We start from the raw sequence: 26,215 nt of genomic DNA on the forward strand, positions 1-26,215 counted from the left end.
TGATTTGCTCACGAACTGGCATCTGATTTTAGATACCCTCGTCGCCGCCGGAGAAAGGTGGTCAGGCTGCCCAACCACTGCCCGCGGGCCATAAAAGTAAGTGGAGGGAGCCGCATGTGGCCCGTGGGCCACGAGTTTGACACCCCTGGATTAGAGAAATGGTCAAGAGTGTGGCAACAACAGTTTAATGCCAAAAAATGCAAAATCATGCACTTGGGTTTCAAAAATCCAAAGGCTAAATATAATATAAACAGCACTATATTGGAAACTACTGAGGTGGAATAGAATCTTGGAGTCACTATTTCAGGTGACGTAAAGGCAGGCACGCAATGTAACAAGGCAATAAATAAGGCAAGTCAGGTACTTGGTTGTATAGGGAGAGGAATTAGCAGCAGAAAGAAAGAAGTAATAATGCCCCTGTATAGGTTATTGGTACAGCCTCATCTAGAATACTGTGTTCCATTCTGAAGGCCTGGGGACAGGATGTTGGCCGAACCCAGACGTTTTTTAAAGAGGCATTCACTTACAAGGCAAAACCATGCCTTGTAAGTGATTGCTCCTATTAAAAAGCGTCTGAGTTCAGCTGGCATCCCACGCATTTGTCGAATATGGGCAGCATTACATCCCGCCCCATATCTTCAATACGGAATGGAAGCAAATGCATCCCACTTATCTGCATACCTCACAACTTTTGCTCCCATGAACTTCATAGACACATGCAACAGTAAAAGAGGCATGGTTTTAGACTTTAGGGGTGTGGCCTTGGATGGGAGGGGTGTGGCCTCATGCCATGAACCTGTTTTTAGCATTATGAAGGCACAATCGCACAGCATCTATTCATTGATCACTGATCAGTGCTGATCAAAGTCTCCCCCAACCTCCCCTCCACCTAGGGGATACTGCGGCCTGTGGGTGGAACAGTATTAATATTGCATATTGTGACACAAAGTACTGATTATCGGTACTTTTCGCATGCGCAAGATCCATTCTGCACGTGCGTGAATGGGTTCTGCGATGCAGGACGGCAGCAGGCTGTCAGTTATTGACAGTCTGCTGCCATCTGGGGTAGCAGCGACAGCCTTCATTTGTGAAAATAGAGGCATGTTTCCACCGATTAGGGGGAGGGTCAGGGATTTCCGTTGTGGGACGGAGATTTCCGGATATCTGCCGCGGGTGGCTAGCGCAGCACAATGGGTGCAGTAACCAGCCCGATGATGACTGAGTGATCCAATGCTGCATCCTAGGATGCAGGTCAGATCACTTCTGTAGTATGAGGTGTCTGCTTGTAATAGACTCCTTCTGCTGCATCACTGTATAGCGCTATCACTGCTGCTTCCAAGGAAACAGCGATAGCAACTCCAACCGCGTCTGAAATAGGCCCATTGTGTGCTGTTAAAACTTGCAGAGTAAGCACAAAGTTATATAATGCAGCTTCTTTTTGTGTTTTCTCAGTGGCACTGGCTACGCAACTGTTGCTGCTTTGCATTCCAAAGACTGGCTGGTCACACTGCTTTCTTGAGAAAGCTCAGGTGCTTCTTCTGTTGCAGTAAAAGTAGATGGCTGAAATAAAAATAGAGAAATATTAAAGAAATATATTTTCCAAAGGATACATGATGGCTGGGATACAGTAGGTCCAGGGTATTAGACAGAACACTACCTTTATAGACATTGTGACACACATTAGCATTATGACACACATCAACATGCAGCCCTCCATTATGACACACATCAACATGCAGCCCTCCATTATGACACACATCAACATGTGGCCCTCCCACCCTTAACCATCTCAGTACTGTTCATTACAGTATAAATTGATAGATGATGACAGATGATGCAGCACTCACCTGAATCCATCTTATTCCCATCACATCACAGTGGAAGGGTGTGAGGGTGCCATCTGCGCCCCCCACCCCCCCTCCAGCCTGTGCATTTTTTTATAATTTTGGGGCCGCTGAAACTCGTCATCCCATACTTATGACTGAAAACAGAGGCAGGCAAACAGGGTGATAGCAGTCACCCTCTAGATGCTGTCACCCGCCCGCTGCCAGCATATTTGCAAACTGCACTGCAGCACCAGCGCCCAGCAGTGCGGTGCTGGGCTGCTGTTCCCTCCCAGCATCTCAGGCTGGAATGCGTGTGGCATGATTGGAGTGGCCGTGGGAGAGGACGGAGTATCGAGCAGCCAGCAGCAGTGCATCTCAGCGCTGGGAGTAGCCTCAAACAACGGTGCACTGCATCGCGTCGCCCATGAATAGAGGACAACTGGTAGCTGCTGTGAGCCAGAGCTTGCCATCTGCTGTGTGGAGGAGACAATTTCTGCAAGTGCCCTGTCAAGGGGAGGGGAGGAAGGTGCTTACATATACAGTATATGCGAAGTCACATGTCAGTGTGAGTTGGAAGCAGAGCAGTGGAGGTGTTTGTGACAGAGCTGTCAGTGTGGTTGTGGTGAGAGTTGTGTGTGTGTGTGTGTGTGTGTGTGTGGGGGGGGGGGGTGATGAGTGTGTTAGAGTTGATAGTATTGTTAGTATGTGGGTAAAATGAAGTTGGGAGGAAAAGATGGGGAAGCGAGAGGAGATATGGTAGCGACAGGTCGGGAAGAGAAAGCGATAGGGTAGCAATAGGTGGGAGGAGGAGGATGGAGATGGGGAAGCAACAGGTGGGGAGGAGAAGATATAGAAGCAACCGGTACAAAGGAGGAGATGGTTAAGTGAAAGGTCCAAAGGAGGAGATGTGGTAGCGACAGGTGAGGAGGAGGAGGAGGAGGAGGAGGAGGAGGAGGAGGAGATGGGGTAGCAACAGGTTGGGAGATGGAGGAGATGGGGAAGTGACAGGTGGGGAGGAGAAGATATAGAAGTGACAGGTCCAGTGGAGGAGATGCGGTAGCGACAGGTCTGGATGAGGAGGAGATGGGGTAGCAACAGTTCAGGGGGAGGAGGAAATGGAGTAGCGACAGGTGGGGAGGAGAAGATATAGAAGCGACAGGTCCAGAGGAGGAGATGGAGGAGATGGGGAAGAGACAGGTTGGGAGGAGGAGGAAATGGGATAGTGACAGGTCGGGGGGAGGAGGAGAAGATGGGGTAGCAACAGGTGGGGAGGAGAAGAGATAGAAGAAGTGACAGGCTAGGAGGAGGAGATGGGGAAACAACAGTTTAGGACAATTACCAACTATATATATATATATATATATAAAACCAAAAGAAAGCGGCGCCACTTGTGATGATGACCACCAGTACAAACAAAAAAGATATTTTTTGCTTTGAGTGACACTCCTAAATGATATAGGCGTCAGCTGACCCTTAAGTACACAGTACTGGTAAGATACTGTAACAAACAATTGAAAAAAAGGGGGATAGGGGTTCAAGCGACCAATGGTGTCTATATGCTAGTATGTGGCTCTAATGAGCAGGACAAAAAAGTTTTTTCAGAATTTTTTTTTCAGAATAAGAAAGGGGAATTTTATTTTAGACAGAGTTTAACAATTGTTATAAAAATATGAATATATAGCAATTAATTACGTATATTAATAAAAAGTTGAATAAAAATCGAGATGTATAAAAAGTAGGTTCTTAGCTTAGTAAGCAGGAGGTCATAGAGGGAAAGTTCAACGCATTTCGTCCTTTAGACTTCTTCAAGGGGTTTTATATAAATATATATATATATATATATATATATACTATAGCAGTTGGCAGCACTCACGGCTCCAGTAGAAGGAAGACACAGACACAGTCTAAGTCAACGTTTCAATGTTAAAAGTGTAACATTTTCATCAGGACAAAGCACAATAAAAAAACACATACCTTTATATCCAAGTCCAACTGTCCATGGAGCCGCGCCCGCCGCACCCCGCTCAGATCAAATGACGTCATCATGGAGCGCCGGCAGCAGCATCACGGAGAGTTACAGACACCTGGGTACATCAAACAGAACAGTGAACTAACACCATAGAAAAGTAATGAAACATGGAAACTGTAACCACTTAATAGAGCATCTGAATACAAAGCAACTACAATGTATCAAGATACAGTTACAAAGCGCAACCACATAGCAGATAGAATCATAAATCCCATACGCATGTATTGTAGACCTTTTAAAGAATATTTCCACAATGGTTATATACTCTAAATAACAGGTCTAGAGCAAATACAATATACATCTCAAAGGAAGCATGTTAACCCTGTATGTTCGTTTAACCCTTTAGGAGAGAGGGTGTCAAGTAGGTATATCCAACGTGCTTCAGCCTTCAGTAATACAAGACCCCGATTGCCACCCCGTTTTAAGGGGGGGACATGATCAATAATGCGATGTCCTAAAGACGCCAAGGAGTGTTTGGCAGTTGCAAATGGTCGCTATGGCCAGAAGCTAATGCTGCCCTAATGGTGGTCCTATGTCCTGCCATTCGTTCTTTAAAAGAACACTCAGTTTTCCCCACATAGTGGAGACCACAGGGGCAGCTTAATACATAGATCACAAATTTAGACGAGCAGGTGACCCGGTGGCGGATTTTATACCTCTTTCCAGTATATGGGTGACAGAAGCTGTCACCAAAAAGCATATGATTACAGGTGGTACACCCTAAGCATTTAAAACACCCAGGTCTCTGCGGGTTAAGAAACATGTCAGATGTTGCTTGCTTAGATGGTGGATACTGTAACAAAGTTTTGACCAAATGATCCTGTAAGTTTTTACCTCGCTTGTATGCTGGCATCAAGGGAGTGTTAGATAGTGAGCTCAATTGTCAGATTGTATAATAGGCCAAAATTATTTACTGATATGATTAATTTGATGACCAGAGGCACCACACCTCACACCTCCATTACCCCCAATTGGGGTAATGGAGGTGTGAGGTGGGGTGCCTCTGGACTGGCTGAGCTGGATGGCCTTAGTGTGGCATACCTTTACATTCTATTAACACTTTTCACTTATTAATTTTTTAACACTATTTCTCTATTTTAATTGCATTTAATTTTTGTATCACTTTCTCTATAGCTTCGGCTTCCTAAATACTAATTTATTAACACTATAGTTTTTTCACTGGTATGCTACGCTGGGCTTTCTGGCTTATGCTGGTGTTTTGGGGTGCCACACCCTGCACCTAGATATAGCGCTAGGGACCCCAAATATACAGAGACGCCTTGATGCGGCTTTGGGGCTTATTCACACATTTGCGCAAATATGTGTAACGAAGATCTCTGAATTCTATTATTATGTGGAATTTATATCTGGTTACGGTTATCATTCAGGGTGCTGGGGGAAACAAATGCCTTTTTTTCTTGCATGTTTCTTAACCCGCAGAGGCCTGGGTGTTTTAAATACCTAGGGTGTACCACCTGTAATCATATTCTTTTTGGTGAAAGCTTCTGTCACCCATATACTGGAAAGAGGTATAAAATCCGCCACCGGATCACCTGCTCGACTAAATTTGTGATCTATGTACTAAGCTGCCCCTGTGGTCTCCACTATGTGGGGAAAACTGAGTGTTCTTTTAAAGAACAAATGGCAGGACATAGGACCACCACATTAAGGCAGCATTATCTTCTGGCCATAGCGACCAACCGATCGCAAGACATTTTGCAACTGCCAAACACTCCATGGCGTCTTTAAGACATCGCATTATTAATCATGTCCTCCCCTTAAAATGGGGTGTCAGTCGGGGTCTAGTATTACTGAAGGCTGAAGCACGTTGGATATACCTACTTGACACCCTCTCTCCTAAAGGGTTAAACGAATATACAGGGTTAACATGCTTTCTTTGAGATGTATAATTTATTTGCTCTAGAACTGTTATTGCGTATGGGATTGATGATTCTATCTGCTATGTGGTTGCGCTTTGTAACTGTATCTTGATACATTGTAGTTGCTTCGTATTCAGATGCTCTATTAAGTGGTTACAGTTTCCATGTTTTATTACTTTTCTATGGTGTTAGTTCACTGTTCTGTTTGATGTACTCAGGTGTCTGTAACTCTCAGTGATGCTGCGGCCGGCACTCCATGATGACGTCATCTGAACTGAGCGGGGTGCAGTGGGCGCGCGGCTCCATGGACAGTCAGACTCGGATATAAAGGTATGTGTTTTTTTATTGTGCTTTGTCCTGATGAAAATGTTACACTTTTAACATTGAAACGTTGACTTAGACTGCATCTGTGTCTTCCTTCTACTGGAGCTGTAAGTGACGCCAACTGCTATAGTACATGTTTGGTCACCATAAGGTTTTACCTGTGGAGGGCACTGGCTTTCTCATGCTCTTATCATGTATTAGTTTTGGAGTGCTGCTTTCACTGCTATGAAATATATATATATATATATATATAGCAAAGATGCGGCACTCCAGGCTTAAATGATTCACCACAAGCAAGTAAATACTTTTCCAGCAACGTTTCAGTAGTCGCACCTACTGTCGTCAGGCTTTATTACAAGATTAAAATAGTGTACATGCCTTTATACTGTCACCCCCCGTGTGAATTCCCGCCGACTCGTGCCGGGACTCCTCGCCCGCTGAGCCGCATAGCGTCTGACGTCATCGTCAAGCGACGGCGCCGTGAAACAAACACACCATCACCATAGCAACCAAGAAGCGTGCAGTGTAACATACGAGGTTAACTGTAACAATGTAATGACAATAAAATAACAGTATATTATCCTATATATTAATTTCACAAGTTGTTAAAAAACTTATATATATCCTTGTTAACTTACTTTAATAAATATTGAGTCTTAAAGCAACAGAACCTCTCAATGGTTAACACTTTCGGCTATTACCCACTCTGTTATTATTTTAGGAAACATGCATATGAGATATTTTCATTGAGGCCTTTGGGATATATTACATCTAAACGCAATATCCATCTTGTTTCTAATTGCAATAATCTTGCGCCTCTGTTGCCTCCTCTCATGTCTCCCACCACACAGTCTATCATTCTATATCTAATACTGTGTAGTGGATGTTTATTTTGGGCAAAATGCCGGGCTACAGGCTGTTCGCTATCACCTGTGTCCAAGGCATTACGGATGGCTGACCTGTGAGCTGACATTCTTTCCTTAAATTTTCGTTCAGTCTTGCCGATGTAGCTCAGGCCACATGGGCAAATAATTTGGTATATTACAAAACTCGAATTACAGGTTAGCTGATGTTTAATGGAGATTCTTTGTCCCGTATGTGGATGGTTAAAAGAATCTCCTGTCAGAAGATATTGGCAAGTGACACAAGCACATTTGATGTTACCTAATTTAACTGTCATCGACAAAAAAGTTGTTTTTTTAGAGGAGTCTCGCTTTAATTTTGCCATATCTGTTTTTACAAGTAAATCCCGCAAGTTTTGTCCTCGCGAATAACAGGGCATTAATTTGGTATCACTGAGATGTAACATATTGTCTGAACTTACAATCGACCAATGTTTTTTGGATATAGAATTAATATGCGTAGAATTAACATTATATTTATTAACCCATGGTAAAACTGGCCTATCTGCCCTGGTTTTCTTAGTTGTATTTAATAGTGTGTCTCTATTGAGGGCCATAACTCTGTCTTTTGAGCTTTTTAGACTTTTTCTAGAGTAACCTCTATCTACCAACTTGTCTATTAGACTATCTATCTGTTGTTCTGCCGTCTCCTTACTGCTGTTAATGCGTCTAATTCTAACCATTTGAGAGTACGGGAGACCTCTCATCATTGATTTTGGATGACAACTCCTAGCATGAAGTAGTTGTTGTCTATCAGTTGGCTTCATATAAACAGTAGTGGTAAGTGTATAATTTTTTATCTGAATATTCACATCCAAAAAATTAATAGCCTGCTGATTCATACAATAGGTGAATTTGATGGGTCCCTCTGTGGCATTGTACTCCGTGATAATGTTCTCCAATACTGTATGGTTACCTTTCCACACGATGATTAAATCATCTATGTACCTGTTAAACAGTAACGCCTGTGCTGTAAACAGTGGGTTGTTATAAAACAGATCCTCTTCCACCCCAAACATCACTATGTTAGCGTACACTGGAGCCACAGAGGACCCATCGCACACCCCTTAACTTGCAAGTAGAATTGTTTGTTATACAAGAAGAAATTCATTGTCAAAATTAATTCTAACAACTGTAATATCACATCTACCTTAGCCAAAGTAAATGTGTTTTTCTTCAACAAAAATCTTTTGACAGCATTTAATCCAAACTCGTGTGGAATTGATGTGTACAAACTTACTACATCTACTGTAATTAACCATGTGTCCTCTGGAATTAAAGTTAATCTCTTTAAATTATTAAGTAAGTTGGTTGTGTCTAGCAGAAAACTTGGTTCGTTCCGAATTAACGGCTGCAATAGAGAGTCCAACAGACAAGCTGTCGGTTGCAATAACGACCCTCTGGCCGACACAATTGGGCGGCCCGGTGGAGGATCCACCCCTTTGTGGATCTTAGGAATCAAATAAAAAATTGGTACCAATGGATACTCGGGAATAAGAATCTTAAATATATCTTCTGATATTAAATCTACCGTTAATGCTTGTTGTAAAATAACTTCCAATCTCTTTTTACAAACATTTGTAGGGTTAGATTGCAGTTTTGTATACACCTGTAAATCAGACAATTGTTTAAGAGCCTCCTTGTTATAATCAGTGAAGTCCTGGAGGACAATTGCTCCCCCCTTATCAGCTGACCGAATTATCAGATTATGATTGTTGGATAATGATTTCAACGCCTGTCTTTCTTGTAAGGTTAGATTAGGATGCTTGAACTGTCATTATTGGTGACAGCTTCCACATCCTTTTCCAGCAATCTCATAAAAGTTTTGATACTAGGGTTATATGATGTTGGTTCAAATGAAGATTTTGGGACAAATGATCTTAGTTGTTTAGGAATTGGATTTTCTTCTCCTCCTGATTGTCCTTTGTCTTTGAAATGTTCCTTCAGCTTGATTTTTCTCTGCAAAGAATGTTTCTCTATATTCCATTGTAGTGGATCAAATTGTACTGAGGGAATAAAAGATAGACCTTTATTGAGCAAACTGATTTCTGTCGGTGTCAGTTCATGAGAAGACAAATTGACTATGTTGTCTTTTTGGCTGCTGGAGGACGTCCTGCTCTTCCTCTGTCTTTCGTTTTGCCCACTTCTCCTGGTGCGCCATCTTTGTCTGGGAATCTTTCTCCCCGTGTTTTCACACCTAAAGGGGCAGCGGCCTTATTAGATCTATCAGTGTCGCTGTTGGTCTCTTGTGATGACTCTGTGTCAAACCTAGCAAAGGGTCTCCGATCTCTGCGGAAGAATGGTCGTCTCCTCCTCTCAGGTCTAGTGTCTGAGAGCCATCTATATACAGAATGTTTTTCATAGTCCTGTTCCACCTTTTTGAGTTTCTCTTGTTTAAAGGCTATCAATTCCCTCTTGTATTGGGACACTTGTTGTTGGATCTTTTCCATCCAATTTTCCTCCTTGTCGGCTATAAGTGCCGAAGTGTGCACCAATTCATAAGCTGATATCTTGTTTTTGATTACTTCAATTTCTTTCTTGGACTGCTCTATGACCAGAAGTATTAGATCTAATGAGCATTTGTTTAGTATAGCCGTCCAGCGTCGACAAAATTGAACATCATAGCGTCCAATAGTAGGACAATTCCTAACCCGAAACCCTCGGGGAATTTTCTTAATCTTATAATGATCACTGAGTGATAATCCGTGAAGATAGAAGTCTACTTCTTTCTTTTTTAATTTAAGTAGTTCTTTAAAGATATGTTCTACTGGCATGGCTTCCGCTTCGTCATTGATACCTTTATCACATAATATTCCCTCTGATTCAGAGAAAGTCAACGTGTCACCCACAGGGAATTTGAAGTGTCCAAATTGATCATCCGCTTGCTCCATGTTAACATTAGGGTAAATATCACCCCGCAGTGTAATCACAGTACTGCCTGTAACTGAGACCTCCTATAGAGCACTGCACAAAAACACTTGGCTGTGTGACTGTTAAAAACAACAAGTTCTAGATAATCCAGAACCACAGGAATTGCCCGGTAACAGAAAATTCTTTCAATAGCTGGGTGCCTTGACAGGAAATCAACTCTATTCAGTGATGATTCCAAATATATTCAACACAAAGCCTGGCACTCCCCAAGCATACTTCCAACTGCAGCCGGTGCCCTCATAGAAATGTAAACATATATAGCAAAGATGCGGCACTCTAGGCTTAAATGATTCACCACAAGCAAGTAATTTTAGGAAACATGCATATGAGATATTTTCATTGAGGCCTTTGGGATATATTACATCTAAACGCAATATCCATCTTGTTTCTAATTGCAATAATCTTGCGCCTCTGTTGCCTCCTCTCATGTCTTCCACCACACAGTCTATCATTCTATATCTAATACTGTGTAGTGGATGTTTATTTTGGGCAAAATGCCGGGCTACAGGCTGTTCGCTATCACCTGTGTCCAAGGCATTACGGATGGCTGACCTGTGAGCTGACATTCTTTCCTTAAATTTTCGTTCAGTCTTGCCGATGTAGCTCAGGCCACATGGGCAAATAATTTGGTATATTACAAAACTCGAATTACAGGTTAGCTGATGTTTAATGGAGATTCTTTGTCCCGTATGTGGATGGTTAAAAGAATCTCCTGTCAGAAGATATTGGCAAGTGACACAAGCACATTTGATGTTACCTAATTTAACTGTCATCGACAAAAAAGTTGTTTTTTTAGAGGAGTCTCGCTTTAATTTTGCCATATCTGTTTTTACAAGTAAATCCCGCAAGTTTTGTCCTCGCGAATAACAGGGCATTAATTTGGTATCACTAAGATGTAACATATTGTCTGAACTTACAATCTACCAATGTTTTTTGGATATAGAATTAATATGCGTAGAATTAACATTATATTTATTAACCCATGGTAAAACTGGCCTATCTGCCCTGGTTTTCTTAGTTGTATTTAATAGTGTGTCTCTATTGAGGGCCATAACTCTGTCTTTTGAGCTTTTTAGACTTTTTCTAGAGTAACCTCTATCTACCAACTTGTCTATTAGACTATCTATCTGTTGTTCTGCCGTCTCCTTACTGCTGTTAATGCGTCTAATTCTAACCATTTGAGAGTACGGGAGACCTCTCATCATTGATTTTACTGTTATTTTATTGTCATTACATTGTTACAGTTAACCTCGTATGTTACACTGCACGCTTCTTGGTTGCTATGGTGATGGTGTGTTTGTTTCACGGCGCCGTCGCTTGACGATGACGTCAGACGCTATGCGGCTCAGCGGGCGAGGAGTCCCGGCACGAGTCGGCGGGAATTCACACGGGGGGGTGACAGTATAAAGGTATGTACACTATTTTAATCTTGTAATAAAGCCTGACGACAGTAGGTGCGACTACTGAAACGTTGCTGGAAAAGTATTTACTTGCTTGTGGTGAATCATTTAAGCCTGGAGTGCCGCATCTTTGCTATATATGTTTACATTTCTATGAGGGCACCGGCTGCAGTTGGAAGTATGCTTGGGGAGTGCCAGGCTTTGTGTTGAATATATATATATATACACACTGTATATATATATATATATATATATATATATATATATATATGTATATATATGTATGTATATATATATATATATATATATATATATATATTAACAAATATACGCACATTTATTTCATGCTTGACTACTGTAATAGCCACACACATAAGAAACAAAATGGTTCCTGGTTAACATTAAAGGAGAGGAACAACATGCAAAATGGGGAGAAAGTAAATAAACTTAATTATGTAATAGATACAGTATATAATACTGTAGTGGTTAATAATTTTCTGAGTAGGGGTTAATTGCTAATGAGGAAATTACATTGTATGGTGTCAGAAATACTCTGTATTGTATGATTACTTTTAAGCAGTCTGTATTAACAGCAGTTACTGTGATGCTCTCTGTATTTTATGTCTCTTTCCCTCCCAACCCTATCTTGTGATTCTACCTGGCGTAACATGTAAAAGGGACTCTACCTGCCATAATGTGTACAAGGGACTCTACCTGCCGTAATGTGTATGGAGCTCTGCCTGCCGTAATGTGTAAAAGGGGGCTCTACCTGAAGTAATGTGTAAAAGGAGACTCTACCTGACGTAATGTGTGACAGGGGCTCTACCTGTGTACTGTGTGGCCTAATTTGAATAATGGAGACTACTGTGCAGCATAATATGAATTGGTATTATTTTATGGCCATGTCCCTTCCCCATGACGCCTACGGCGTGCTCTGGCCCTATTTTTAATATGGGGGGCACCAATGGAGTTTCTTGCACACAGCGCTAAACTGTCTAGTTACGGCACTGTCCAGTAGTATATTCACATTACGTCACAAAGTGGAGATCTGCCACAGTCATGGACCTTATAACACATTATGCAAGAGTAATGCACCACATAACACATTAGGCCACAGTAATGTCCCTTAGAATAATTTCTGCCACAGTTACGTCCCTTAGAATAAATTCTGCCACAGTAATGCCCTTAGAATACTATCTGAAACACAAATCTCCCTTACAATACAATCTGCCACAGTAATGCCCTTAGAATACTACAGTATCTGCAAAAGTAATGCCCTTAGAATATATTCTACTGTACCACAGTAATGCCCTTAGAATACAATCTACTGTACTGTACCACAGTAATGCCCTTAAAATACTACAGTATCTGAAACACAAATGTCCCTTAGAACACAATCTGCAACATGAATGCCCCTTAGAACCTCACCATACAACACCTGACTGTCATTTAAAGTACATTAAGGCAAACAGTAATGCTGCTATGGTTGTAATACAGAAGATACTGTAGACATTAAAAAGACAGACAGTCATTTGGTCAGCAATAAAAGGTTGACAGTCAAAAGGGCGACACTCAATGTTTGAAAACATTTTTTAACCCCAATTTGTGGAAAGACATCAAGGTCGATATGGAAGAAGGTCAACATGAGTGTTTTATGTTTTTTGGGTGTCGTTTTCTTTGTAAAGTGAACGGGAACCCCAGTTAGTGCCCCGTGTCCCCTCGTCATGCTTCGGGCAAGGTGACTTGCTGTGGTCGGCACAGGTTGCTATTCACAATCATAGTCCACGTATAAACGTGTTAAAAAAAACAGTTCTTCAAAAACTCATGTCGACCTAATGGCCATGTCAAACTATATATGGTGTAAACCAATTGGTGTTGACCTAAGGTGTGTCGACCTAGGCGGTGGCGTTTTTGACATGGATAGTAAATGCAAAAAAAATTGGAAATTTTTTTGTTGTTGATCTTTTGACCCTGGTTAACGTTTGCACCTTGTTTAACCATTTGTTTACCACAGGTACTGTATAGACTGGATACCTGCTGCTACAGCAGACCTTGTTTTATACAGTACCTGTAATTACAGTAACTTAAAGTACAGCAATCTACTGTACTGTACTTACAGTCACGAATGGCCTGCAGGTGTCTTGGGGTCCCCTGGACAAGGTCACTCCATCACCTTTGGAGTGACCTCACGGTCCTACTCCAGTTTTACTTCCGGAGGATCTCCCTGCATGCCCTCCGGTATGCTCTCGCCTTCTCCTCATTGCTGGCAAGAGCTTGGTCCCACCAGCAAATGAGGAGTCGGAGCTCACCTAGGGAATAGGGACAGTCCCTGGCAGCCATCATACTGCAATGAGCATCTCAGACGTTGTGTATCTCAGATGTCGTAAGTCCCAGATGTCGTGCGTTCCAAGCGGCGTGCATCCGAGACATCTCATGTTGTTCATCTTGTGCCCAGGACGTCAGTTCCCCTTGGTTTTGATTACTGCATGCCTTGTCTTTGAACATGGTATTTACCACCGCCTCCCCTTACCCCCATCCCACTTCCCCCTTCCCCCATGGAAGCCTACACAGTTCATACAGTAGACAGGGAGAGAGGTCAGGTTACAATAAATGTGCAACACAATACTACAATATTCTGTATATGAAAATCACAGAGAACTGCAGTCGCATTGATAGGTGTGTAAATGGTACAGTAGCAGTGATCCCTTCTCATAAAGTACAACACAGATTCTCTATCGCCGATGATCTACAGCACTGTGTTGCTCGAAGAGTTAATTGCATCAGGATACACTGATTTATATTTATTGGTATGCCTACGGGTGCTCATTACCACAGTGTATTTTAGATAGCGGAATCAGACGCTCATGCAGATGTACCCTGATTTATGTGAAACCTGTGTGCACCCTTCCATTGAATTTATTACAATGGATTACACAGGGAAAAAAAGAATAAAGTGAATGTCAGGGGAAAAAGAATTAGATTGGCAGTTTGGCAATCGAACCCGGGACTCTCAGCGTGGGAGGCAGAAAACTTCACCGCTTGTCTTGGAAGATGCACAAGTTCACGTGTAAAAGTAATGCAAGCAGCAATTCCTTCCCATTGGTGTTCGTTTATGCTGTTAGGGGACTCGGACGCTCATATCCAAAACACAGTATTTTTCACAGCAAAACATGGTATTTAGTGCACTGTACATTCTTTAAAGTCAATGAACTACATTATTCCTTTCACACATTAGTTGCGTCTGCATACTCTATTGCTTTGTCTACAGGACTTGTATGCTTACATGCAGTAACACGGAAATTGACAAGTGTTTTAATACGTTCTTTTGTGTCTGTATAAACAATTTTTTTTTTACTCTGTCCATCTGACCATTTATCACCATCTGTGTGTACAGTATGCAGTACAGGACTGTATATTAACATTACAGTCATCACTGATCATTTGCCAGAGCTTGTACTGTAGATCAATCCGCCACTATTTGAACTAAAGTACTGGATTAGTGGAGCATTAGCCACCCAGTGGGGGAGATGTGTATTGCATGCTGAGTATGTAATCGTGCCTCAATTCGTCTGTCCGTGATTAAACTCCGCAACCTAAGCTATCGCCTAGGCGTGACTAAACCTCCGTATAGGCACAGAAACAGCCAGGATAATGGAGGACCCATCCATACAGTGTAGTACAGTACATAGAAACAGTCTACCAGCCACAGTGTCCATCAACGGCAGCTTCCGAATACAAAACTGTTGTTTTGCATTTTATTTACAGGCATTGTCTTGGAATTTGACGAAGTTGAAGACCGCTTCAGGAGAGTTCAAGTGAGTGGATTAAACATCCGTACATTAGTCTAGGGAATGTGGGGGAGACTGAGTTGTATGGCTCTGGCATGCAACAGTTGGGCAGTACGGATGGTATGGTTAGCATTGTTTCCTCACAGCACTCAGGTCCTGGGTTCAATTGCCACCATGGCCCTAACTGTGTGGAGTTTGTATATTCTCCCTGTGCTTGTGTGGGCTTCCTCAATGTACTTTGGTTTCCTCCCAAAATAAAAGAATATACCGGTACAGTAGGTTAAATGCCTTTCCACCAAAAATGAAGCCGAATGTGTGCATATACATGTAATTAGGGCAGACTAGATGGGCCAAGTGGTTCTTATCTGCTGTGAAAATTTCTGGATTCTAACAGTTATTAATATTTGGTGGTAGGGTCTGTGTTAAATAATTTTTCACCTCTTAAGACAAATTAATATTTTTACACCACTAAAATTACCCCAACAGTATTTGCTGCAGTGTGCATACAGCATAGAGCAGGGGTGGGGAACCTTTTTTCTACCAAGGGCCATTCGGATATTTATAAAATCCTTCGGGGGTCATACAAAAATTATCAACTTAAAAATTAGCCTGCCCCCAGTCACTTGTTATGCCCCATTAAATGCCCCCTAGTAGTGCCGTGTACACACACACATACACTAAATGAAAGGAAAAACAACCCCACAATGCTCACCATCCCTGCTCCTGCTTCCGAACCGCTGCCCTCCGTCTCCTCAAAACTATGGGAGATGTCATGACGTCTCTCCCATAGCGCCGCACAGCCACATATGTACACTGCCTGAGCCAGAAGCTGGAGCTCAGGAGTGATTTCCTGCCTCCGGCTGCTGCTGAGGAGCCAGGCGCCCGCTGGTGGTAAAATCTCAGCGGGCGCTGGGCATCTACTCTCGTTTAGGTGGGCCGGGCCAGATCAAGTGGCTTTAAGGGCCTTATACGGCCCTCGGACCTGAGGTTCCCCACCCCTGGCATAGAGACTAATAACCTGTCCTCCCGCATCACAGAATCAAGACATGCCCCTGGGAAACGCTGTCTTACATTATTATGCACTTTCATTGTTCCTTTAATTAGGCTGATGATATTATCACGACACTCATGAATTACACAGGTTCTGTGGCTGGCTGACTACAAGCCTGCATTTCACCTGGTTTTAAGCAGCCACAGAACCTGTGTTATTCATGAGTGTCCCAGGTTAAAAGGATAATATGGTCAGCCTACTTTAATCCCTATCTATCCTTGCTCTGTGGTTGAGAGAAATCTATATAATCAGCTATGACCTGTCCTGAGGTGGATATATGCAGCGGGGAAGAGAGGGGAAGGAGTCAGGACAATGGATTGCAGAAAGAGAGGGCCAGGGAAAGTGTTGGGGGAGGGAACCCTCGTCTCAATGGTCACTGTGTCTAATATACTAGTGTATGTAATGATGGAATATTGTCCCCATTACGCTAGCCACCACTGACACCCCCACCTCTGCTTAATCTAGTCGGCTGATGGTCACCTGTAACCTTTATGTCCATCTTGTATTTTCTGAATTAAATGTAATAAACCTGTAAATTTATTAAGTAGCTTGTATTGGTGGTTACACTCTATATTTCTCTTAAAATGTATTTTTGTCCCTGTACACAGTACCATCGCAGACTTAAGCAAATGGAGAAAAAGAGAAATAAATAAGTGACTTTCGTAGCTGCAGAATGCAAATATAACTATTGTCCACTCACTCATCCTTTCCCATATCTATTATTGAAACCTCCTCCTTACAGGCCTCCCTCACTCCCATCTCACTCCTCTAAGGAGTGATACAAAAATATAAGTTTCACTATTATCAGTCTCATGCTCTCATGTGTTTTTTTTTTTTTTTAGCACCAAATACAAAGAACAGAATGAGTAAACATACTGAAGATAGGACTAGTTACCCATTACATGTTAGGTTGCATACAGACTATATACAAGTCATATTTTTAACATCATTTAATTATTATATGAGTGCTTTATTTTATATCTTTAGAAAGGTGGTTGGTGTTTGTTATGAATATAATATGGTGTTTTTAATAGGACAAGAAGGGGGGAAATATATTGTAACAGGAGACTTGCTAGAATGTGCTCTGCTACAAAAATCCAACAACGACCGTCTCGAAGCTTGTGCAAAGACAACGGATACCTTTTATTCCGCTAGCTCAAAACAAAGATATACATAAAACAAAGATCACTGTCTTTAGTATAAACTACCAGGGAGGTTAGGCCCTGCCTCACTCCCACTGATTTAATAAGGAACCCTCCAAGTACCGGCATCCTGACTCTAGTGCCCAGCCCTCTGGATCCCACTGTCCCTAGCAGGCATATCACCTGGACAACTAACTGCCTTCAGGAGCCCTGTCTCATGGGAGAGACTCTGCTTTAAACCCAGCACACATGTGCTGGCTGATGAACCAGCTTCTTGGGCTAAGAAGCCTATAAGACCTGGTCTGGGCCAAATGGATGAGAACCTGGTCCATCCACACTTCCCATCCACCCCTAGGACCCTGTGTGTAGCTTACAGGTGGCAAAGTACCTCTCCTGCCACATACCCTTTCCCTCAGCTTTTCATGGCTCAGAAAAGTGACATGTGACATTGTCAAGGTTTCACATTTGCCAATTACTTTGGGCTGACAAATCTTTGGGACATAACTTGGGCCCATACACCTGGGTCCCAAGTTCCTCTCCCAAGTACACACCTGAGGCCCTTTTATCTGGCCTTGGAATCTATTCCCATTAAAGGTTGGTGGCACCGACTCCACTGTGCCACCTCCCCTTCCCCTCCACTTTGGCATGGTGGCCAAAGTGGTGGTTTTAATGGACAACTTCCTGTTGCCCACTAAACTTCCCCTTCTCTTCATCTTTCCACCTTTAGGGATGTTTTCCTTATCGGGCTCGGATTTACTGGCTACTGAGGAAGTTGCTTCATTCTTTTCTGGGTTTTTGTGACACCTGACATTAACCAACTCTGGACTGGGGAAGGTTTTTAAGTTCACTCTGGGACAATTCCACCTTTTATAGCCCAGCTCTTGGCACCGTTAACACCTAGTCTCTGCCCCAACTTTAATTGTTCTGAGGTCATGGTCCAACTTCACCCCCACCCTATCCTTCAGAGTGAGGCACTGGTCCTGAGTCTCAGAAAGTCCTTTCATTTGTTGAACTTTTAGTGCTTCCTTCAGTCTTTCCAGCTTTGGTAACATTTCCTTCATTAACGTGACTGCTTCGTCCTCTGATCTCCCATCTTTGACCCTAGTCACTGTCTCCTGCTGTTCTATGACCTGCACATAACCCATTTTGAGTCTCTTGTCCAGGTCTCTTATTTGACTCCGTAGTTTAGGAATCTCCTTCACTGTTTCTTTTAGCTGGCTATTAGTTAGGGCCAGCTTTTGGAACTCTCCCCTCAAGTTTTCCAGCTCTCGTGTCTCATATAGAGAACTCTCCCTGGGTAGAGCAACCTCAGAAATGGGACTCTGCACTGATTCTTCTGAGACAGGTTCTTGCTCCTTACTTAGTATGTCCTTTATGAACTGTCCTAGTTTAGCAATTGGATCTTGAGCCTCTCGTGGTGGATCATGCTGGGGTGCAACAACCTCAAGATCGAAATCATGCACCTTGTTGTCCACATACACGAGTGGAACTCCTTCAGAAGCAGGTTCCCGGATGATTTTGGAAGTAGACTCCTGTATTGACACTAGCTTAGCCATGACTAGCTCATGTGGGCGAGACACCTCCAAAGGTACGGTCTTTGTCTGTGATTCATCAAAGTCTCATATGTGCTCTGGATGTCCAGATCCTGGGTTTCCAATACCTCAACAGAAGCAATCTCTAGCTCAGATAAGACTTCCTGCTCTAGGATGGGCTCTTGAGTAGTCATCAAATTACCATCTGTCCAGGTAGATTCCTGGGGTTCATCATTCTGCCACAGATCCAGGAGATTAGAGGATTCTTGTTTTGGAGGTGGATGATCACTTGACATCAAGTAAACCTCTCCCAGCTCCATTACCACTTCTTCCTCACTCCCTGTCAACTGAGGAGCAGCCAGGCATCCCACATCCACATCTCGTGTCTCCATAAACACATCTTCTGTGAGCCCCTGTGGCTGCCATGCTCCATATTGAACAAGTTCTACTGAACTCAGGGCTTTGTTCGACTCTTCACCCAAGCTACTACGACATTCTTTTTCCGGAGAATGAGGTGGTGCTGCTTCGGAGGAACTTCTCACTGCAGTCCTAGGGGTTAACAACAAAACACTGTCATCTGATGTGGCTCTCTCTTGCTGCTTGAAAAATTCCCGTGGACTTTCTGTGCACTGCCCAATAATGGCTGCAGCTTCCTCCATGCTCTGGAACGGCAATACCAACTGAATGGACATTAGTGCCTGTAAATGCTCTACCTCTAAGGAAGGGCCCTCATTTCCACTTTCCAGGCAGAAGGCCTTACTAGTCGCATAGCAGGGAGCCTTCCGGGCCTTAGGCACTGGCAGCTCTGGCTCAACTTTCCTGTTCCTTATTATTATTATCCTTTATTTATATGGCACCACAAGGGTTCTGCAGCGCCCAATTACAGAGTACATAAACAAATAATCAAACAGGAAAACAGCAACTTACAGTTGATGACAGTATAGGACAAGTACAGGGTAAATAAATATAGTTACAACAGCAGATGACACTGGAATAAGTATCAGGTGGCAGAAGACTGCTGGATTTGGTGCAGTTGAAGATTACTAAAGTAAGAAAGGATAAGCACATGAGGGAATAGGGCCCTGCTCGTGAGAGCTTACATTCAAAAGGGGAGGGGTAGACAGACAGGGGTGACACAGATGGGGTACATACAGAGGGTTAGGATGAGATTTGGCTGGGTTTGGTGAAGAAGTGGGTCTTGAGAGCCCGTTTGAAGTTTTGTAGAGAGGTGGAGAGTCTGAGGGGGAGAGGTAGGGAATTCCAGAGAAGTGGTGCAGCACGTGAAAAATCTTGGAGGTAGGAGTGGGAGGAAGTAATCCGTAGGCAGGAGAGTCGGCGTGCATTAGCAGAGCGAAGAGGAGGGGTGGGAGTGTAAAGGGCGATAAGGTCAGAGATGTAGATGGGAGAGGAGTGAGTGAGGGCTTTGTAAGAGAGTGTGAGAAGCTTGAAATGGATTCTGAAAGGGAAGGGGAGCCAGTGAAGGTCTAGTAAGAGAGGAGAGGTGGACGTAGTGCGTTTGGTGAGGAAGATGAGCCGGGCAGCAGCATTGAGGATAGATTGGAGTGGAGAGAGGTATTTGTCAGGAATGCCAGTCAGGAGGAGATTACAGTAGTCAAGTCTGGAGATGACCAGTGAGTGGATAAGAGTCTTAGTAGCATCCTGGGTCAGAAAGGGTATGATCCTGGAAATATTTTTTAGATGAAAACGGCAGGTTTGTGAGAGGTGTTGAATGTGTGGTTTGAAGGAGAGGGAGGAGTCAAGGATTACTCCAAGACAGCGCACTTGGGGGCTAGAGGAGATAGTAGTGCCATAAATAGATAATGAGATTGTGGGAGGTGAGGTTATGCGGGAGGGAGGGAAGATGATCAGCTCGGTCTTAGACATGTTAAGTTTAAGAAAGCGCTGGGACATCCAGGAAGAGGTAGCAGAGATACAGTTGGAGATACGAGTGAGGAGAGCAGGGGAGAGGTCTGGAGAGGAAAGATAGATTTGGGTGTCATCAGCATAGATATGATATTGGAAACCAAAAGAACTAATGATTTTACCTAGTGAGGACGTATAGAGAGAGAAGAGAAGAGGACCAAGGACAGAACCTTGGGGTACCCCTACAGTTAGTGGAAGTGAGGGGAAGGTGGAGTCATGAGAGGAGACAGAGAATGAACGGTCAGAAAGGTAGGAAGACAGCCAAGAGAGGGCATTGACATGCAGACCAATGGAGTGAAGGATTTGCAGTAGGAGAGGATGGTCCACAGTGTCAAAAGCAGCAGAGAGATCAAGTAGAACAAGTAGAGAGTAGTGTCCCTTAGATTTAGCAGCATGGAGGTCATTGCATACTTTTGTAAGGGCAGTTTCAGTGGAGTGGAGAGGACGGAAGCCAGACTGGAATGGGTCAAGCAGTGAGTGTGAGGAAAGAAAGGAAGTAAGGCGGTTGTAGACAATACGCTCAAGGAGTTTGGAGGCAAAAGGGAGGAGAGAGATGGGTCGGTAGTTGGAGAGAGTGTTTGGATCAAGGGTAGGTTTTTTAAGAATAGGAGAGATGAGTGCATTCTTGAAGGCAGAGGGGACAGTACCTGATGAGAGGGAGAGATTGGGAAGGTGGGAAAGATGGGAACAAGCAAAAGGAGAGAAGTAGCGGAGGAGGCGGTAGGGGATAGGGTCAAGTGGGGAGGTGGTGAGGGGACAGGAACGAATGAGGGCCATGACTTCCTCTCCAGATGCATGGGAGAAAGATGTCAGAGTAGGTGCGAGGAATGGGGAGGGTTGGTAAGGGATGGAAGAAGGCTGGTTACTGATGGTCTGGTGTGATGTGATGTCCTGACGTATGGAGTCAATTTTGGATGTGAAGTAAGTGGCAAAGTCAAAAGCAGAGAGTGAGGAAGGGGGACGAGGTGGAGGTGGGCAGAGGAGTGAGTTGAGAGTGGCAAAGAGGCGCCGGGGGTTGGAAGACTGGGAGGAGATGAGGTTCTTGAAGTATGACTGTTTAGCAAGAGAAAGGCCAGCACTGAAGGATGAGAGCATAAGTTTGAAATGGAGGAAGTCTGCCTTAGAGCGTGATTTCCTCCAGTGTCACTCAGCAGTACGTGAGCATTTTTGCAGATATCTGGTGCATTTGATGTGCCAGGGTTGAGGTGTTAATTTGCAAGGGTGATTAGTGGTTGTTGGAGCAACAGAGTCAAGAGCAGAAGTAAGGGATGCATTGTATGCGGAAGTGGCTTGTTCAGGGCATGAGAGAGAGAATAGGAGAGAGAAGTGAGTCAAACAGGGAGTTAAAGGAATGTGGTGTCAATAGCTTCAATGTTACGCTTAGTGATGGTATCCTAAGGAGGTAGAGATGGGGAAGTCGAGAGAGATAGGTTAAAGGAGAGCAGGTGGTGGTCAGAGAGGGGAAATGGGAAGTTGGAAAAATCAGAAATATCACAGCAGTGAGTGATGACCAGATCCAGTGAGCTCCCATTCACCTGGGAGGGTGAGGAGGTCCACTGGGAGAGACCAAGTGAAGAGGTGAGGTTAAGGAGTTTAGAGGCAGGGGATTGTGTGGGGATGTCAATAGGGATGTTGAAATCGCCTAGGATAATGGAGGGAATGTCAGAAGAGAGGAAGTTAGGAAGCCAGGAAGCAAAGTTGTCGATGAATTTGGAAGCAATGCCAGGGGGGCAGTAAATGACAGCTCCTCTAAGATGGACTGGTTGGAAGAGGCGTATGGCATGGACCTCAAATGTAGAGAATGTAAGGGATGGTTCTGGTGGTATGAGTTGGTAGGAGTAACTAGAAGGTAAAAGGACGGGGGGGGGGGGGTGTGAATGTGAGGCCCCCAGCAGAGAGAGCAGCAGGAGAAGTAGTGTCAGAGGGCGTAATCCAAGTTTCAGTAATGGCTAGTAGGTGTAGGGAGTTGGAAATGAAAAGGCCATGAGTGGGGACCAGTTTGTTAAAAACAGATCTGGCATTCCAGACGGCACAGGATAGGGGGTATGAGTTTGTGGGAGAGATGTGAATGAGATTATCAGGGTTGCTGTAGCGATGAGGTAAGATTACTTTGAGGGCAGGGATGATGAGAGAGTAGTGATGGTACGGGTGCCTGAGCTAGGAGGGGAAACTGCAGGAGGTGGGCAGGGAGGGAGGTCAGTGTAATGTGGATGGGGGTGTGGGGAGGTGACAGGGAAGGGAGAGAGGGAGCAGGACCATGGGGCAGAGGTGAATGAAAGTGGGGTAACAGGAAAGGAGGGGGAAGGAAACGGAGTGATGGAGGGGAGACAGAGGAGGGGAGAGAGGAGGAGGTGTAGGAGACTAGGGTGGAAGGATAAAGATACATTATTAGGTAGATACTGAGTGATGTGGGGAGTATAAGAAGCCTTGACATAGTGTTAAGTAGGTAAATAGGTTGAGGGAAAGGGGAAGTAGGAGGGGAGACTGTAAGGCAGTGGTTCTCAAACTCGGTCCTCAGGACCCCACACAGTGTATGTTTTGCAGGTAACCCAGCAAGTGTACAGGTGTATTAATTACTCACTGACACATTTTAAAAGGTCCACAGGTGTAGCTAATTATGTCACTTGTGATTCTGTGAGGAGACCTGCAAAACATGCACTGTGTGGGGTCCTGAGGACCGAGTTTGAGAACCTGTGCTGTAAGGGAATCAGAGCAGAAGAATTGCAGAAATGCAGGTAAGAAAAGCAGTGTAGGCTCAATGGGTGTAGACTTAGTATGAAATGAGTCAAAAGCATAGATAAAGTGGGTGCAGAAATGTATTTGGACTGTAAGAAATGAAAGGATTGTGAGAGGGTTAAGAAGCAATGGTAATTCTGTTAGATTTTTTGAAGTGTTTGTAGATGAGAAGATGAACTTACAATTGTCCCAAAGAAGATCTTTGTGATCCTGATTATGGATGGAAACTTGATCTTACATATGTTCCTTTCTGCAAATGGGTTGCATTATAGAGATGAGCGCCTGAAATTTTTCGGGTTTTGTGTTTTGGTTTTGGGTTCGGTTCCGCGGCCGTGTTTTGGGTTCGAACGCGTTTTGGCAAAACCTCACCGAATTATTTTTGTCGGATTCGGGTGTGTTTTGGATTCGGGTGTTTTTTTCCAAAAACACTAAAAAACAGCTTAAATCATAGAATTTGGGGGTCATTTTGATCCCAAAGTATTATTAACCTCAAAAACCATAATTTACACTCATTTTCAGTCTATTCTGAATACCTCACACCTCACAATATTATTTTTAGTCCTAAAATTTGCACCGAGGTCGCTGTGTGAGTAAGATAAGCGACCCTAGTGGCCGACACAAACACCGGGCCCATCTAGGAGTGGCACTGCAGTGTCACGCAGGATGTCCCTTCCAAAAAACCCTCCCCAAACAGCACATGACGCAAAGAAAAAAAGAGGCGCAATGAGGTAGCTGTGTGAGTAAGATTAGCGACCCTAGTGGCCGACACAAACACCGGGCCCATCTAGGAGTGGCACTGCAGTGTCACGCAGGATGGCCCTTCCAAAAAACCCTCCCCAAACAGCACATGACGCAAAGAAAAAAAGAGGCGCAATGAGGTAGCTGACTGTGTGAGTAAGATTAGCGACCCTAGTGGCCGACACAAACACCGGGCACATCTAGGAGTGGCACTGCAGTGTCACGCAGGATGTCCCTTCCAAAAAACCCTCCCCAAACAGCACATGACGCAAAGAAAAAAAGAGGCGCAATGAGGTAGCTGTGTGAGTAAGATTAGCGACCCTAGTGGCCGACACAAACACCGGGCACATCTAGGAGTGGCACTGCAGTGTCACGCAGGATGTCCCTTCCAAAAAACCCTCCCAAAACAGCACATGACGCAAAGAAAAAAAGAGGCGCAATGAGGTAGCTGTGTGAGTAAGATTAGCGACCCTAGTGGCCGACACAAACACCGGGCCCATCTAGGAGTGGCACTGCAGTGTCACGCAGGATGTCCCTTCCAAAAAACCCTCCCCAATCAGCACATGATGCAAAGAAAAAGAAAAGAAAAAAGAGGTGCAAGATGGAATTATCCTTGGGCCCTCCCACCCACCCTTATGTTGTATAAACAAAACAGGACATGCACACTTTAACCAACCCATCATTTCAGTGACAGGGTCTGCCACACGACTGTGACTGATATGACGGGTTGGTTTGGACCCCCCCCCAAAAAGAAGCAATTAATCTCTCCTTGCACAAACTGGCTCTACAGAGGCAAGATGTCCACCTCATCTTCACCCTCCGATATATCACCGTGTACATCCCCCTCCTCACAGATTATCAATTCGTCCCCACTGGAATCCACCATCTCAGCTCCCTGTGTACTTTGTGGAGGCAATTGCTGCTGGTCAATGTCTCCGCGGAGGAATTGATTATAATTCATTTTAATGAACATCATCTTCTCCACATTTTCTGGATGTAACCTCGTACGCCGATTGCTGACAAGGTGAGCGGCGGCACTAAACACTCTTTCGGAGTACACACTTGTGGGAGGGCAACTTAGGTAGAATAAAGCCAGTTTGTGCAAGGGCCTCCAAATTGCCTCTTTTTCCTGCCAGTATAAGTACGGACTGTGTGACGTGCCTACTTGGATGCGGTCACTCATATAATCCTCCACCATTCTATCAATGTTGAGAGAATCATATGCAGTGACAGTAGACGACATGTCCGTAATCGTTGTCAGGTCCTTCAGTCCGGACCAGATGTCAGCATCAGCAGTCGCTCCAGACTGCCCTGCATCACCGCCAGCGGGTGGGCTCGGAATTCTGAGCCTTTTCCTCGCACCCCCAGTTGCGGGAGAATGTGAAGGAGGAGATGTTGACAGGTCGCGTTCCGCTTGACTTGACAATTTTGTCACCAGCAGGTCTTTCAACCCCAGCAGACCTGTGTCTGCCGGAAAGAGAGATCCAAGGTAGGCTTTAAATCTAGGATCGAGCACGGTGGCCAAAATGTAGTGCTCTGATTTCAACAGATTGACCACCCGTGAATCCTTGTTAAGCGAATTAAGGGCTGCATCCACAAGTCCCACATGCCTAGCGGAATCGCTCCGTGTTAGCTCCTTCTTCAATGCCTCCAGCTTCTTCTGCAAAAGCCTGATGAGGGGAATGACCTGACTCAGGCTGGCAGTGTCTGAACTGACTTCACGTGTGGCAAGTTCAAAGGGCATCAGAACCTTGCACAACGTTGAAATCATTCTCCACTGCACTTGAGACAGGTGCATTCCATCTCCTATATCGTGCTCAATTGTATAGGCTTGAATGGCCTTTTGCTGCTCCTCCAACCTCTGAAGCATATAGAGGGTTGAATTCCACCTCGTTACCACTTCTTGCTTCAGATGATGGCAGGGCAGGTTCAGTAGTTTTTGGTGGTGCTCCAGTCTTCTGTACGTGGTGCCTGTACGCCGAAAGTGTCCCGCAATTTTTCTGGCCACCGACA

General features: G+C 44.1%; 1 long non-coding RNA gene across 1 annotated transcript in view; it reads right to left on the reverse strand.

Annotated features, from left to right (window-relative positions):
* Positions 1-221: 221 nt before the first annotated feature.
* The window catches only part of LOC135051099 (uncharacterized), a 111,218-nt gene continuing 85,224 nt past the window's right edge, over positions 222-26,215 (reverse strand). Inside the window, exon 3 of the long non-coding RNA XR_010242033.1 lies at positions 222-1,560. This is a non-coding gene — a long non-coding RNA (uncharacterized LOC135051099). The remainder of the gene's footprint in view (positions 1,561-26,215) is intronic.

Source organism: Pseudophryne corroboree, chromosome 2, assembly GCF_028390025.1.
Source record: "Pseudophryne corroboree isolate aPseCor3 chromosome 2, aPseCor3.hap2, whole genome shotgun sequence".
Taxonomy (NCBI): Eukaryota; Metazoa; Chordata; class Amphibia; order Anura; family Myobatrachidae; genus Pseudophryne; species Pseudophryne corroboree.